Source organism: Pagrus pagrus (assembly GCF_965226575.1).
Source record: "Pagrus pagrus genome assembly, chromosome: 8".
In the NCBI taxonomy this organism is placed as follows: domain Eukaryota; kingdom Metazoa; phylum Chordata; class Actinopteri; order Spariformes; family Sparidae; genus Pagrus; species Pagrus pagrus.
In genome coordinates, this window is record NC_140192.1 from 13,727,611 (window position 1) to 13,743,092 (window position 15,482).

Below are 15,482 nucleotides of genomic sequence, written 5' to 3' on the forward strand. Positions count from 1 at the left end.
CTGACTAACAAATTGTGTTTGAGTCATTAGCATACAGATGACTCAGATAGATAGATAGATAGATAGATAGATAGATAGATAGATAGATAGATAGATAGATAGATAGATAGATAGGAAGAACTACCAACCTTCAAGCAACATTATGTAACTTTTTTACACTTTTGAGTTTAACTAACTTACCTGTTATGTCCACGTTGAACCTAATTTAGCCTTTTTTGTTGCTTTATTAATATTAAAACATACCTTTTGTTGATTTAGTTGCAGTAAATGATGCACAAATAAACAGATAACTATGCTCCCCCATCTGGGATGAGCACTACGTGTGGTCAAGGTTGAAAAAAAGTGAACAAAAAATACACATAAATGATATATTCTAGTGGTGCAAAACACAAAAAAACATGTTTGCTTTTTTTTTTACTTTTGACTCACTGAATATCAACCCAACAAGGCATTGTTCTCACTTTAGATCTGGCAGCTACAAAAAGTAAGGTTAACTGTTAATAACCAGTTATCTCTTGCATTAATAACCATCGTATCAGGACTTATAAGGTCAGATAGATAGACAGACAGACAGAAAGATGCTTTGATAGACGCACCAGGCTAAGCTGCTGCAATGCTCCTGTCGCCAAGGCCTTCAGGATTAATCCAACAAGATATTCATCCAAGGTCTTGAGGTTTGAAGACAGACGATAGATCCCTCTAAAAAGTCAGATACAAGCTTCTGAGACTTCCCCAAACGAAGTTGAAGTTTCTTCCTCTGAAAAGTCTTGAGCAAGCTCACCCAGAATCATTAGTGACACCTAAACACTTAGCTGGTATTTGGCCAGTTTGTAATCTTGGCAGCTTGGTCACACCCGCCCATCTGGGGCCGCTTGAGCCATTCGGCTGTAAAATCCCAAATTTTCAGGAGGTCAAGGGTTTATTTAGGTATGTGGCAATTTAAAAAAAAACTGCTGACAGGCTACCTTCTGGATCATAAACAGGTCTGACATGAAAAGTGTCAGCATTTGACCTGCGTCAGCATGGAAAATCAAAAGTGTAAAATAAGTGGATACCATACGGGTCACTGACTTAAACATTTCTTCACAGAGAAAACATGATGACCTGTGCTGGACTTCTAAAAGTTAGTCAAAGTCAAATGTCCATTTGTTTTAAAAATTCTAATGTCAAACGCTACTTTTTAAAATTAAATACCCAAATAAGTGATGGGTGCTGCAATGAATCAGACATAATTTGGGTGCAGTCAGGTGCAAATGACATTTAAAATGACGAACTGTGTAGCAAGAGAAAGGTAGTTCTTGTAAAAGCAATGCATCAAAGGGTAAATCGAACTGTTTATTATGCACAAGAGCCAGTGGAAAGCAAGTGATGGACATTTTTCAGAGGAACAGGTGAGTCAGGATTTCATCTGCAATCTTCTCTAAATCTGTGTCATGGTAGCGATGAGGTGAAGTCTCTGGCTGCACATGCTCTTTTAAGGAACACTTAAAAATCTGCTTACATGATGGTGATAAAAGCAACTCTATCAATTCCAATCATTTTACATTCAGAACAGAGATAACTGAAACAATTAGCCTCAGTCATTTTTAAAGAACTGCCTCTCAACTGTCTTTTTCATCTGTTCAGCGCTGAAAGAAAATAAATTGAAGATGCAATGTTATTTTAAGCAGTTATGTCACATATGCACCAGAGCTATTTCTTCACCAACAGCTGAGTCTAGTGGATTTGTTGAGCGCTTCAAAAGTCCTGTTCTCACACTCATAAATCTGAACAAAAGCAAGGTGACTCTCAGATGCCTCGGGGATGAGACTCGACCACCCTTGAACTAAGCTATGTGAAAACGAGTATATGTGAAGCAGCAACAAGATGAAATTAATTAAAAAAAATTAATTTGATTGTAATGGAAACTAATTCCCAGAGTTTTCCTTTAAGTGACTTCAGAAAGTTTGCAAAGCTCATTTCTAAATAGAAGACCTGTCATTAAACATAATAAAGTCAATTTAATTTATGTAGCCCACAATCACATTGCCTCAGTGGGCTTTGCAATCTGTACACTTTGGGCTCTTACTTACGGGAATAACACAATACGTTTCTTATAATAATAATAATAATAATAATAATAATAATGCATCAATATTGACTGATGTGAAGTATGGAGTTCCCCAGGGCTCTGTTCTTGGCCCCTTGCTCCTCTCTGTAATCATAAGATGGGATATTTCATAATCAGTGTTAATGCAACAAATGTCCTAACCTTTCATTTTTTGGGAAAAGACCTCAGAAAAGTTCAGAAAATGTGTGTAAAACATACTCATCGAGAGAATGATATATTGTTACTATTATTGTTATCATTTCAGCTGGAGAAGACAGTACTGTATTCTGGTCATGTGTGAGGGAAGACCTCATGCTGCTCTCCTTAGTCGTTGGCCTTCTCACATGCCAGAGAGCCTGTCTGCCACCCACCTCTGCAGCTGTCTCTGGAGACCTCCTGCCAATCACATGGCACAACAATAAGGCATGTAAGCGATCCTTAACCTTAACACGTCATCCCCCGCTCATAGCAAGAGAAGATATACTCGGGATGAGGTGATAGTGGTGGAACGTGAATGAAGGTTGGGTATTTGTGTTTGTATAAGTTTTGGTGATTTCAAAATGGTTATGGAAAAGTGAAGGGATGAGGAAGCAGAGAAAAGGAGGATTTGACTGGAAACGTTTAGGATAGGATATACTTAAAAAAAAGTCTTGTACGACATGTATATACAGCTTTATACACAGAATCAAATCAAACGATTCAAAGTTACATATTAAAAAGACTCAATGGCGGGTAGGACAACAAAAGGGCAGGAGCATCTGTAACCGAAAACCAAATGAAAACCCTGTTTATGTGACAACTGGACTCTCAGTTTACAGTCCAGTTACGTGCAGTGTTTCCAATGGTCATCATCTAAAATTAATGTTAAGAGGACACATTAAAGGGATGGCTAAATAAATCATATCAGATTTGCATCTAGTTAGTGAGGTCTTAGTCATGTATATCAAAGTAAAGTCAGCTGAAGCCAAACGTCATGTACTTTACATTTTGAAAAGTAGGGTAAGTGCTGACTAATATAAAAGCTGTGTCTGAGCACTAAAAATACCTTCCCTGCTGTAACCTCACATTTAAAGTGGTTGGAGAGGCAGACAAAATGCACAAACAGACAATCTAGATAGGTGCAGTTATACAAAGTGAAGTAAAAACGGCCTTGTTGTCATTGTGTAATCCCACATGGATTCCTGAGACACAGCACTTAAAATAATGTTGTTGCTGTTGCATTTTCAGTCCATCTTCCTTTAGAATGAGCATGAATAAGTTGTCCTCAGTCCAACTAAATAAACACAAAGTAAGCCAGCAGTGGGGCGACCATGACCCTGCAAGGTAAATATGACCATAAAAAAAACTTGTTGAAGATGTCACATGTTTTCTGCTGGTGTAAAAGTGCTGCAGTTAAAACCCAGTTAGGGTGAAAGTGATATAGAGGTCGTGAAATGGACCTCAGGAAGAAGACCCCGGACACTATAAAGTTATCAGCTGTCAGGCTTCAATGGTGATACTGTTGACCGAGGAGCTGGTGTGAGCTGGATATTTTAGGGGTTACACTAAAGTGAACACAGAGGACCAACTTTTTTCATAGATATTGAGAGCCCAAGCACAACAAATCTGTTATTTGTAAAGTTGCTGCATGTGTCCTGCTAATTCTTGGTTTCATGGCCATCATGTATGAGATAACAAAACATTAAGTTGTTTTGATTATGTTTGCTGCTAAGGAAACCGGTTTGACCTAACATTTCAGATTTGTTGTTGCACAGTATCTTGCTTTTCTGCTTTCAATTTGATTTTTTAATTTGTTTGGATAGTTGGATGTACAAACTGTCTACATGACACGGTGTGTTATTATAGTTTCAGCCAAATTTAATCACAGAAAACACTATCATACAGCTTTTGATAAGTGATATGTTGCCTTTGGAAACTGGTTGCAGACGAAGTCACAGAACCGAGTCCAGCGGGTTTAATGGTGCATTCCAAGTCAGGAGTCGGAATTTCCGAGTTGACTTCCAATCTACAAGCTTCCCGGTGCATCTGCTCGGAAAAACATAGACGCTCGTTGCAAACCTGTGTTTGAATGGAAAGACTGCGAGCTTAGCTGCTGATTTAACAGTTGAAGGCACTCCCTGTAAAAAAAAAAAAAGACAAGAGGAGTCGGCTCCTAATGCAGACTCTCAAAGTCTTGTATTGAGCACAGATCAACTGAATGAAAGTGAAAATGACAACAAAAAAGTTGTATCTGTATCACAAACACTATATAAAGTAAAAAGTGATGAAGAGGTAAAAAGTTATTCCCTATGTGCGCCGCCATACTGCTGTGATGTCATGTGTGTTTATGTCGGCGAACCCGGGCTACGTGAACCTTGCATAAGTTTCCGACTTGGATGACCGTTCAATTGCATTGGATAAGATCGTAGTTTGCTCTGATTTGACAGAAGTTGTTGATTTTCCCAACAAAGGGGGAGATTGTAACCTCTAACCTTCCTCCCAAATCACTGAAGGACAGCCAGAGATAACTCTAAGCCATGAAATGAAAGGAAACACCACTGGTAAAAGAACAGCAAACAGTTGCCAGCAGTCCATGCAGATTACCCTTCTCCTATGCCTGTGCAACTAATGTCTGGCTGACACAGATAAGAACCACACAGGGAAACTATAACTACAAGGCCTGACTTGTTTTAATCACTGAACTCATTAACCTAACCATAATGTTTTCACTAAATAACCATAATTACCCTGATTTCGGTTTCCTGCTTATGGTTATAATCACGTCATCGCTAATCCATCAACAAACAGCCATGAAAGAAACCCATTACAGACAGACTCAGTGTGGGCAGCTCTAATGCTGATCAGCAGTTCATTAGTGTAGCCTATTCCTGAAACACAGGGGCTTAGTAATCAGATTCACATCTTTATTGACTTCCTCGACAGGTCTCAGAAGAGCCTTATATGCAACCCACACACCACTATAAACCATCACAAGGCTCTGTGCCAGTGTTACCTTCAGCTAACGTTACACAGGGGTGTAATAAGAGATTAAAATAACTGTAATGTTGATCATTTAACACTATTATCGTAAAATTTTAATGCAGGATGCATGATTGAGTGTCCTTCTCAACATACTGTCTGTTCTCCTTCAGTTAGCATTCCCCTAAAACGCCCAGAATGACTCAGCTGATGAGCAGAAAATACGTTGTAATACGTCATAATTCCCAGAGCAAATGACGAGTTTTTCCTGTTGAGAAAAGTCACTGTAGCAATAAGTTCTGCTCCTCGAGAGCTGCTGTCAGTTGAGAAATTAGTTAGTAGAACATAATTTTTTAGTTGATATGGCAGACTTGTCAGCAGATTTACTTGTTTTCATTAGCATACTTTTGGAGTCATGTTTCTGGTGACCTGGCAGCTGTGAGTCACCTTTCAACTCGGCTTTGGTCTCCACCACCTCCTGAAGGACATATGCGGCTCTTAAGCAACTATATACGCCAGCTTGCTAGCTAGCTATAGTTGCTTAATTTTTATCCGTCTTCTGTTTGGTGCTTGGCAGGTCATGTATACTGTCTTTAACTGAGCAATTTCTACTAGGGAGGGAGTTAAAACATTATTAAAGGATAAATTGAAACATTTCTAGAGCTTCATAGCAAAACAGCATTCTCTAAAAAAATGAAGAAGGCTAGATTAGGGCTTGTTTTAAAATGTAAAAACAAAAAATGGCTCAATACAGTTCATCCGGCATAATTCAATTTCCTGGAAGCCCTGAGATCCAAAATTGATTTGAAAAGAAGTTCTTTACACCCTTTTCAAAGCTGAAATCTTCAACGTAGCTGGTAAGCTAAAAGCATTAGCATGCACCCCATGTGGAGCATGAGCTTGATAGCGTACGGAGGGTGTCCAAATATTTTCATATTAATTTGGATCTCAGGAGTTAAGCTGGACTTAAGCTGGACGAACTGTATGGAGCCATTTTAATATTTTTTGGAGTTGAACTTATCCTTTGAATTGCAGACCATGAGGCCAAAACAATAAGCTAAATGAGATAGACAGATCTGTTAATACAAGTAACACCTCACCCTCTATAGACCGACGTACATGGTAATCTGATCCATTGTCCACATCTTTAATGGTCATCATTCAGAGATCTTAAAGGCTAGCATCTTGACTTCAGTTTGCTATTGAAGACTTGAGACTTGATTTGTAACTTGAGACTGAACTTGGAGTTGTCTCGGATGACAGCTCTACATGGTGTTTACGTGATGCTGTCAAAGGTATTCACTGTATTGTAATATTGAACATATTCCAACGTGGACATCAATAATGAAAAATTTGATTTTTCCTCTGCCCCTGGTAACCAGATCTTTCTGTCTTTCACTCAGCCTGTTTGGAAAAAAAAAAAGGAGAAAGGAATTTGTTTAGTAAAGGATACTGCTGTGTGATAAATGGAGATGGAGACCCAGAGAGGCACCCCTTCATGTCAGATGCACTAATCTCCTGTCTGCAACACTTCGGCAGGGGATTTACCGATGACTCCACTTCACCTTCCATCAGGCAGAAATCATCCGAGAGCTGAACACAGTTTGAGGGTGCTTGTCCTGGTTTTACCTGTCTCATGGCTTACACTCTGCTTTTTCCATCTTATTGTGATTTAAGTGCTGACGTGTGAGGATTTGAATCTTGATCTCCGTCTGGCTGCTGTTTGTCTTTTATAAGGACAGACTTTTTCATGATAAAGACAAAAGCAACATGTCATTGCACTTATGGCCCACATTAATTGACACATAATGACCTGAAATGCTGGTTTAATCATTTAATATATCGTCCCTCCTTGTTTTCTTTGTACACTTGTAATTAGCTCTCTTATTATCCTGTTGTCTAACAGGCCAGTGGATGGTGAGTTACACTATTACCACAGTGGTTTCTCAGGTGTCTTGGAAACTAAGGTTAAACCTACAGTAACATAATCACCCTCTATTCTTCTTGCAACTTGGACATCAGTCATTCTCTCGCAGCAGTACTATACAGTGTAGTGTTCCTAACTCCAACCCAGATTTAGAAAACACATAAAGGAGGCTGTGGGTGTCGTATTTAAAGTATGACGGCTGCTCCTTACAGTGATCATTACTGTTTTTAAATCAAAAATGATTTCGACAGTGCGGCAAGTCTTGTTTTGTATAAAGGTGATGACACTGACGAATCCATTCAATTCACGTTTGCATTAAGTGTTGTAACTCCACAATATGTGGTAGAAAGCTGAACACAGGATACAAAGGAAGATGAACATTCTCAGGCAGTCTTGGGTAATTATGAAGTGCAAAAAAAAAAAAAAATGCTATATCATCGAATCGTCCATATGGAGCCTAGATCTCAGCATGCAAAAAGCAGAAACCACAGAAAATAACTCGACTGGTTGCCTGTGCTGAGCTAACACGTAGTCACACAGACACATCCACATTTAGGAAAATAACTATTCATCTGAAGTGTGAGAGTGAATCACAGCAAACTCTCAGCGAGCACAAGGAGAACATGCAAATTACATGCAAAATGTCACCCACACAGTTCAAACTCAGAACCAAGCGTAGAGACAGCAGCACTGGGATAATAGTAGCAGGTGACCAAGAAGTGAGTATGATGTTCCTTATCCCAAGCAAAACAAGCAAATTACATGCAAAACCTGAAATAACCTGAAAAACAGTACTTCACACCAGATAACTACAGTGTGCAATATAAAATACACACAAATCTCAGAAAAAGAAAAAAAGACAAGCAATGATCACACACAAATAATCCAGTAATCAATATTAGCCATTTGATATATGCAGAAAATTAGGTTGAGTATTTCTGTGAATGCCATTCATGAACATTATATCATTCGTGGTTTTACAGTTATCAGTATCCATTACAATAGGTTGCATTCTTTGCGACGACTTTTATGTAATTTCTTATGATGAATAATGGAATGTAATTTTAGGGGTTAGACAACATTCAAGCTGCGTTACTTCCTTTTTCTTACTGCTCCCTCTCATGCAGCCTTCACCATGCCTCTGTCAGGGAGGTGCCAGCTTGCCACATGGCTCTGCCAGTCTCCAGCTGGGAGCAGCTCCGGCACCCCTGCTGCTCTATGCAGAAGGGACAGGCCGCTCTTGCTGTCCACTGACACAGTACGTGGATGTTGTGTTGTCTTAAGATCCCAGACGGGGGGTTTTCACATAAGGTCCCACTGTTAAACCAAACTTATGGGGAGCCTGAATGCTATTGTTAGTAAAAAAAAAAACCTAAAATATGAACCCAGTAAAGAGCCAGTTTTACAATCAACCGTAAGTGTTGACTTGACTTAGCTGAAAGAGTAAGTGTTCCTCTATGGATTGAATGTTTTGTCCTACTTATAAAGATCAGTAAACTCTCTAGAAACCCATTTATTTTATTGGAAAAATGGGTTAAAAAAGCTGAAAACAGGGCTGTTTTTCATAGCTCATGAAAAAACAGCGATGTAAAATCTGTAATTATTTGGTACTTAAAAGCACAGTATGTAACTTCTACCGCTAATCAAAACAATGGAGAAAAAAAGGGTTTGATGAAGTTGTAAAGTAGCGTGGGATCATGGGAGTTGATCTCTTCATTGGTAAACAACTTTTATTGCTAATTAGAAACTGAATGTTCAAAATGTTCACAGGAGGTGATGTTTTAGAGTTTTATTTGTGACATTAAATCCCGTTCGCCAACTTCCGTCCCTACTCTCTGACTCGCCCTAAAGGCTTTTTGTCACTGACGTTTCCGTTATTGACGTAAATGCATAATTGAATTAGCCAATCAGCCAGTATTCCTAATCAACCTGGCTAAATATGTAGTGCTAAATATAATCTGGTGGTAAAAAAAATGCATTTTAGGGCCCGGGTGTATCTGATTTGTCTGGGCAGTAATCCAACCCTGGTAATAGTAAAGCAGTGACAGCGCAATGCAGTCATTTTAAACGTGTATGTTTGTTCAGGTGGTAATTCATGCACTGATATAAATCTATCGGTACCACTGTTTATCAGCCTCATGTCCTCCCAGGAGGTGAAAGCCTGCAGCAACATGGTAAAGGTCACCTGTCAGCAAGCGATTCCTGATTTGAAAAAATTACACCTGACAACGTGCAACGTGCAGAGTAGCTGATAGAGCATATTTATCCATACGTGTTTGCATTTGGATTAATTCCTAATGTGTGAAATCATCGTGCAATGAGTGCTGCTTTTGTTCACCCATCGGCCATTATCCAGCTTTCAGAGAATATTGCTCCCCTGTTTGATGTTTTGGTATTAAATTAATTTAACCAGGACATGAAATGTGATGCTGCGGTGCAACCAGGCGAGCAAACACCTCCTTCCCAGACTGCCTGGCGACAACAGTAGTGTTTGCTGCACATCCAGTATTATGTGGAAACTCAACTATAGGCTAGCTGCCAGTTATAAGCAGCCTTGAGTTAGTGTTTCTGACAGCGGGTACAGATGATGCAGCACTTCAGACGGGGAGGTAATTAGCCACAGAGGAAAAACAGACCACCGGGAGAGCTTCGAGAAGAGCTGCCTGCCCACTCTCCTTCATGCAATGCAATTAGATGACAGGGAGTTGGAAGGTGTGATGGTCTGACTGGTCTTCTTGCACCCTCAAGTGGTGCAACGCTGACATGACAGGATGAGAGAGAGGACACGGCAGCTGATGTTTGTTCATTGTGGCAGGGCTCTGCTGTGCATTCACTAAGTCTTTTTTATTTAAGTCTGAGACATCAAGATTAAAGACCTTAAGTCGCTTCACACACAACACTGAATGATTTATTAATTGATTTAAATCAATAACTGAAGTTTTCACTGACAAGACACATCACTTTATAAATGCCAGATCTAAAGAACTGCATATTCATGACATTTTTAAACAATACTACAAAAAAAATCTAGAAATAAAGGAAACCGAATATAACAATAGTCATGAATCACTCGCAAAATGAAAATAGCTGTAGAATACTGCAGAAATGAGAGTAAGTAATAATAAAATAGTCCTTAAATCATTCAATTTTTTTGGTCATCTGCACACTAACATATTTTAAGGTTTTGTAGAGCAATTTTTAAAGAAAATCAACCCTCTTAAATCATCATACTGTGCAGTGCAAAAGAAAATGGGACTCACTTTCCACTGCTGCTCACATCTGTTTTACTTCTGAGTATTTTTCAATCTGCCAACCTCGGTGGCCAGATGAAGAATACCAGTTCTCAACTAAAAGGTCTTTGGCTTCTAGATAAGCGGTATGTAACATATGATTCAGGGTCGAGTCGTTATTTAATCAAGGCAGCAATGCTCACTTATTCAGAAAAGTTCTGTTCACATACACACAGTTATATACTTTGGAGCTGCCTATTAACAACTGAGCAGCTCCTCACACTCCACGGGGGGTTAAAGGTCTTGCTAAAGGGCACCCCAGTGCTGGTAATGAGGGAGGCTGAACCCTGCTTTTTCGTTTCCACACCCAAATTTGTCCTGCTGGTACAACCCAGTCCTGCCTTTCCTAACCTTTTAGATCAGTAATTCCCGTCGAGGGATACTTATGCCCTTTAAGTTTGACTTCTGTGGCCAACAGGAGGGACTTGGAAAGACTGTGGAAGAAGTAGAAATTATGATTTGAGAAAAAAAATACCCGGACATGTATTCACATTTTGATGAAGAGGAAAATAAGCATGCAAAAAGGAGAACAAATCAATGCGAGGCTTATCTTTGGTAAATTGACCGCCACATGCACATGTTTGAAGAGCCACTGTGAAGGTCAGGTCATGCTCTGCTTAAGTCCAGGCAAATCCAAACCTGGGCAAAGAGGTGAAGTGGAGCTGAGGCGGGCTGAAAGTGAGTTATATGAAATTGTACCCCAGTACACTTAACATGAATGTAGAAATCATCTGTGAAAACCAAAAACACATTTGTCCCCCAGGCTGTAAACATGTTTTGGCACGTTAACATGGTGTCTATGAGGACTGACTCGCTTTTGGAGCCAGCCATTAGTGACCATTCGAGGAGCTGCAGTTTTTGGTAGGTCAGTGTTGATTCATTCTTCATTTTTTTTAGAGAAAAACTAGTCAGCAATTTAGCAGAAAGTAACCAATACATAGCTGGAACACTGCCACTCCAAGTGAGATGTATTTAAGGATCACTGGATCACGATTTCACACGTGGACATGATTTCACCGCTTGAAGGTGTAGGATAATGGGATACTTCAGCTCATCTGATAATTTCCCTAAGAAGTTTGGGAGTCACTTCTTCAGGTCAATGCTTTATATCGGTTACAAATTATACAACAGGAAGAATAGGAGGAAATGAAATGTATTCGGCATCTTTGGATCTCACAATGAGAGGCAGGATGAATGGTCAGTAATCTAAACTGTCCCCGGAGGGCAGGATATTACATAAGCTGTCTATAAAACACACTGATATACGGCTTTAACACAGCTGCTAAACTCCAACATCAACAATCAATTTGTTCCTCACTTCCAAATATTCACTTATATCTCCACATTGATCATTGATGACATTTACAAATCTTGACCCTCAAAAAGTTGCTGAGCTGAGCAAGAAGACAAATCACCCCTCCTTCAAAGCACCGCTCACAAAATGCGTCACATCATGGACACCGGAGGGTGGAGGTGTGTGGTGGGCCCATAATAAACTGACACATCGCTTCAGTGAGCGTGGCAGGAAGCAAACGCTGTTCTGCCAAGCCAAATACACTCAGACCCCCTATCAGTTTATGGCTGTAATGGATCCAGCAGGCAGACGGAGCCCGTTGGCCTCCGGCGGCCCTTTGGATGTGCCACGGCACATAAGAAACTGCATGGAGCCAGTGTGTGCATGCAAGGAGGGTCGGGCTTTCTGAGAGAGCTGAGGCGTTCACACAGTACAAGCATTCAGAGAGCTCACAGAGGAGAGATGAAGAGAGAATGAGCAGGTCTTTATGGGGCAACATCAGGAAAGTACTTGTTATGTAACAATAACACCATATGATGGCAAGGACTGCACAGTCTCTCAATAACTAGTGCAGTGATGCATGTCTACATTTTGAGGACAAAGCCATTTTTTTTTAAATTAATGAGATTTCAATTGTTCTCATATGTTCTGTATCCACTGCTGGAAATATACATGATGGCAATCACATGTCCGGCTTTTCTTGATCCCTCAGAGGAATGAGATGATTCTCCACGATTTATCTGTTGACCAGCTGTGATAGTCAAAACTTCCGTGGCACTAATTATGCCAATAACCTGACAATATGTGTGTGCCCAAGGTCGCTCTCTGACTGCATTAATATAACCTTATGTTTGCCATGAAAGTTCATTCTCAACCTTGGAGACAGTTATTTTGTCAAACTCCACTCACCTGCCTTTTCAAGGGCTTTCAACCACACTATATGGTCTTTATCAGTGGATGCTTATAGCATTTGACTTGTGCTTTATTTTAAGCCAACTTGGACAAGAAGTCCTAGAATTCCTATAAATCATGTTGTACATGGACTATTATTCAATTATTCTTTTCCTTTGATTTCCTTACCTTTCCTTTCCTTCTTTTCCTTTGTAAATAATCTATTTAAATGGAGCCATATATTCCTCAATGTCCCTACTATTATTATTATTATTATTATTATTATGATTATTATTACAATTATTATTATTATTATTATTATTATTATAATGCAATTGCTTCATTTAACAGATAAACACCAGAACTGAATTAGTCTTGCCACGTTTTGGCATCCCATGGTGGTCTAAATACTGTTTTGGAGGCTGCAAAAATAAAGCTGAATCCCTAAATCTTTGGCATGGAAGTGGTCAGCTATAAAACTGTAGAAAACTGGCATTAGTTTTTGGCAGCTTAATGCTAATTCAATAATCAAAAACATGAGCCATCAGCCTTCCAAAACAAACAAACAAACAAATAAAAAAGCAATCAGACCCCACTTAGGACATTAAATGATTCTCAACATTCTCACAAATCAGTTAATAAATCTCTAATGTTGTTGTGTTGACAGGGACAGCCTCATAATCGACATCACATGCGTCCAGAGCATATAGAGCGAAGGTCAGAGGTGATCAAAGATGGATGAGGAACCAGTGGCAGGCGGCGGAGGCCCAGTGCCAAAGGTGTCGTCTGCTCAGGTGTCACCGGCTGGCTGTGTGAGGAGAGAGCAGAGAACAGGAGATCAGCAGCTGTGGAGGGATCAGATCACCAGGTGGAAAGACACATTCAGCTCGGTACCTGGACAAGACAACAGGTAAGATCGCTGTCCTGTGGTGTGGGTTTGATGGAAAATTAGTTAGCGGGGAAAAACAGACAAAAGAGTTTGAAAAGACTTTATCACAGACAGTCACTGGAAAGAATGTTAAGCTGTTATTAACCAGGTATAAAAAGGGTTAGGAGTAATCCCTGATATTATATCTGTTTAAATTAGGTATTTTTATAGTTAGCTCTCTAATTAGTGTTTAAAATAAGCACATTTTTACATAGTGGTGGGAAATAAGTATATTTAAATACACTTATATTTAATAAGTGTATTTGCAGTGCATAAAAGTTTATGCTGTAATTAAGCACAATGTTGAGGTACTTTACCTGAATATTTTTGTGTTCACATTTTTCTTCTGCTTCACTACATTACATTAAGATTGTTAAAAAAAACAACAATTAATAAACTTAAAATATGATGCATCTTTAATGAAGAAACTACCCGCGTTAAAAAAGTCTGTAAAAGTATCTACCTGGTGCAGCTACAGCATCAAAATGCTGCATACACACTCATTTATCATTACTTTTGCTCTTGCTACTAAAATAACATTTTGTTTGCAATACCTTTGTACTTTCATTTAATTAAAATCTTTTTGTACAAGATACTGCGATTTTTATTTTCAATTAAAGGATCTGGATTTGTCTTTTTTCCATTCCTGTTGTGCTGCAAACTGCAAACGTTTGTTGTTTCCTACCCCAAAAGGGTAAAAGAAAGGTTATGATGGCTGCAGTAAAGTGCTAAGGCATGTACGTCTGAGGGAGTCTGACAACCTTCAAGACAATATGCTACGCTGGCAATCTTCTTTACCTCACGAGTCCTATAGTTTCTCGCTGTTTACCACCTGAAACTGAGGCGCACTCATGCATACACAGGCGGCTAATCTCAGGACATGGCTGTCTGCCTGCTGCCTCCTGTCCCAGAAGCACTCAGCCCAGCAGATGACACGGCCACGTTAATGCGATCAGGTTACAGATAGTGTGAGTTACTGACAGGCTGTGGAGGAAACAATAGAGGCTTGTTAGCTCAGAGTGGAAAAGATCACTGTCATCTTAATTCAGTTTCCCCTAGGTGGATTTATCTTGTTTTGAGCACATGAGGCCCGGACGGGGAGATTTTGTGCCTGACGCTATTCATTCACCACATCCTCCACTCAGTCTCACTCACTCCTGGTAGTTACAGATTTAAAAGCATGTCTTCAAAAGCACAATTTTCAACATGTGTGCATGTTGTTCCCATACTATTGTATTAGTTATTAGCCTAGCTTAAAATACAGACTAGTGGCAGGGGAAAACAGCTAGCCTGGACTAAAGAGTTACAGTGTGTAACTTAACAGTACCCCCTTTCAACCAAACTGAACCAAGTGCTGGTTTAACCTGTGAACCTTTTAAGAACCAGTTTGCACAGGTGTGAGAGCCACCTTAGAGTCGCATCATTCAGTCGATGTGTACGTCTCTAATTTCATTGGACCACAGTGAAAATTTTTGTTTAGTTTCACACTAAACTACTTTATTGAAAAATGGTGGTCAGGCAATTTTAGTACGTCCATGGTGTTGATAACCCTGCCCCCAGCCCCTGACGTAAGCAGTTCTTTGTTCTAGAGCAGCAAAGTGTCGGTGCATCTGTGGAACCATGTTTCCTGGCTGAGAACCAGTTATTTGGCTGTTGAAACACAAAGATCTGGTTCAAAAATAAAACACTCTGAACCAGGACCTGAAACGCCTTGGTTACAGAGGGGTCGAAGTGATACTGATCATAACCCTAAATGGAAAAACGATATTTTTAATTTGTCAAAGTCAATATGTTGCTTTCTCTGTCTGTGCTGACAGGCAGCTGTGTCCGTGGTATCAGAAGGAATCAATGAGAAGATCCAGGAGAAACAGCAACACCCTCCTCCAGGATTTCTTTTACAGAGGAGTCCATGGAGGAGACAGAGATACTCCTGTAAGTGCCTAACCAGCATGTTTATGATCCATGTCTGACCGTCAGCTCCACAGCTTGGTCATGTTTTATAACCATTCAACTCTTCAAAGTTCAGCATCACTGTGAATATTATTGGTTGTGTAACTGAACATCCTGTTTTAATGGATTAAAGGTGTAAGAGAAGTGTTATTTTT

At 39.7% G+C, this 15,482-nt stretch overlaps 1 long non-coding RNA gene across 1 annotated transcript in view; it reads left to right on the top strand.

The window, feature by feature from the left end:
• The window catches only part of LOC311261468, a 29,024-nt gene extending 13,721 nt beyond the window's left edge, over nucleotides 1-15,303 (top strand). The window contains exons 3-4 of the long non-coding RNA XR_014623150.1: nucleotides 13,117-13,359; nucleotides 15,195-15,303. This is a non-coding gene — a long non-coding RNA (uncharacterized lncRNA). The remainder of the gene's footprint in view (nucleotides 1-13,116; nucleotides 13,360-15,194) is intronic.
• Nucleotides 15,304-15,482: the final 179 nt, after the last annotated feature.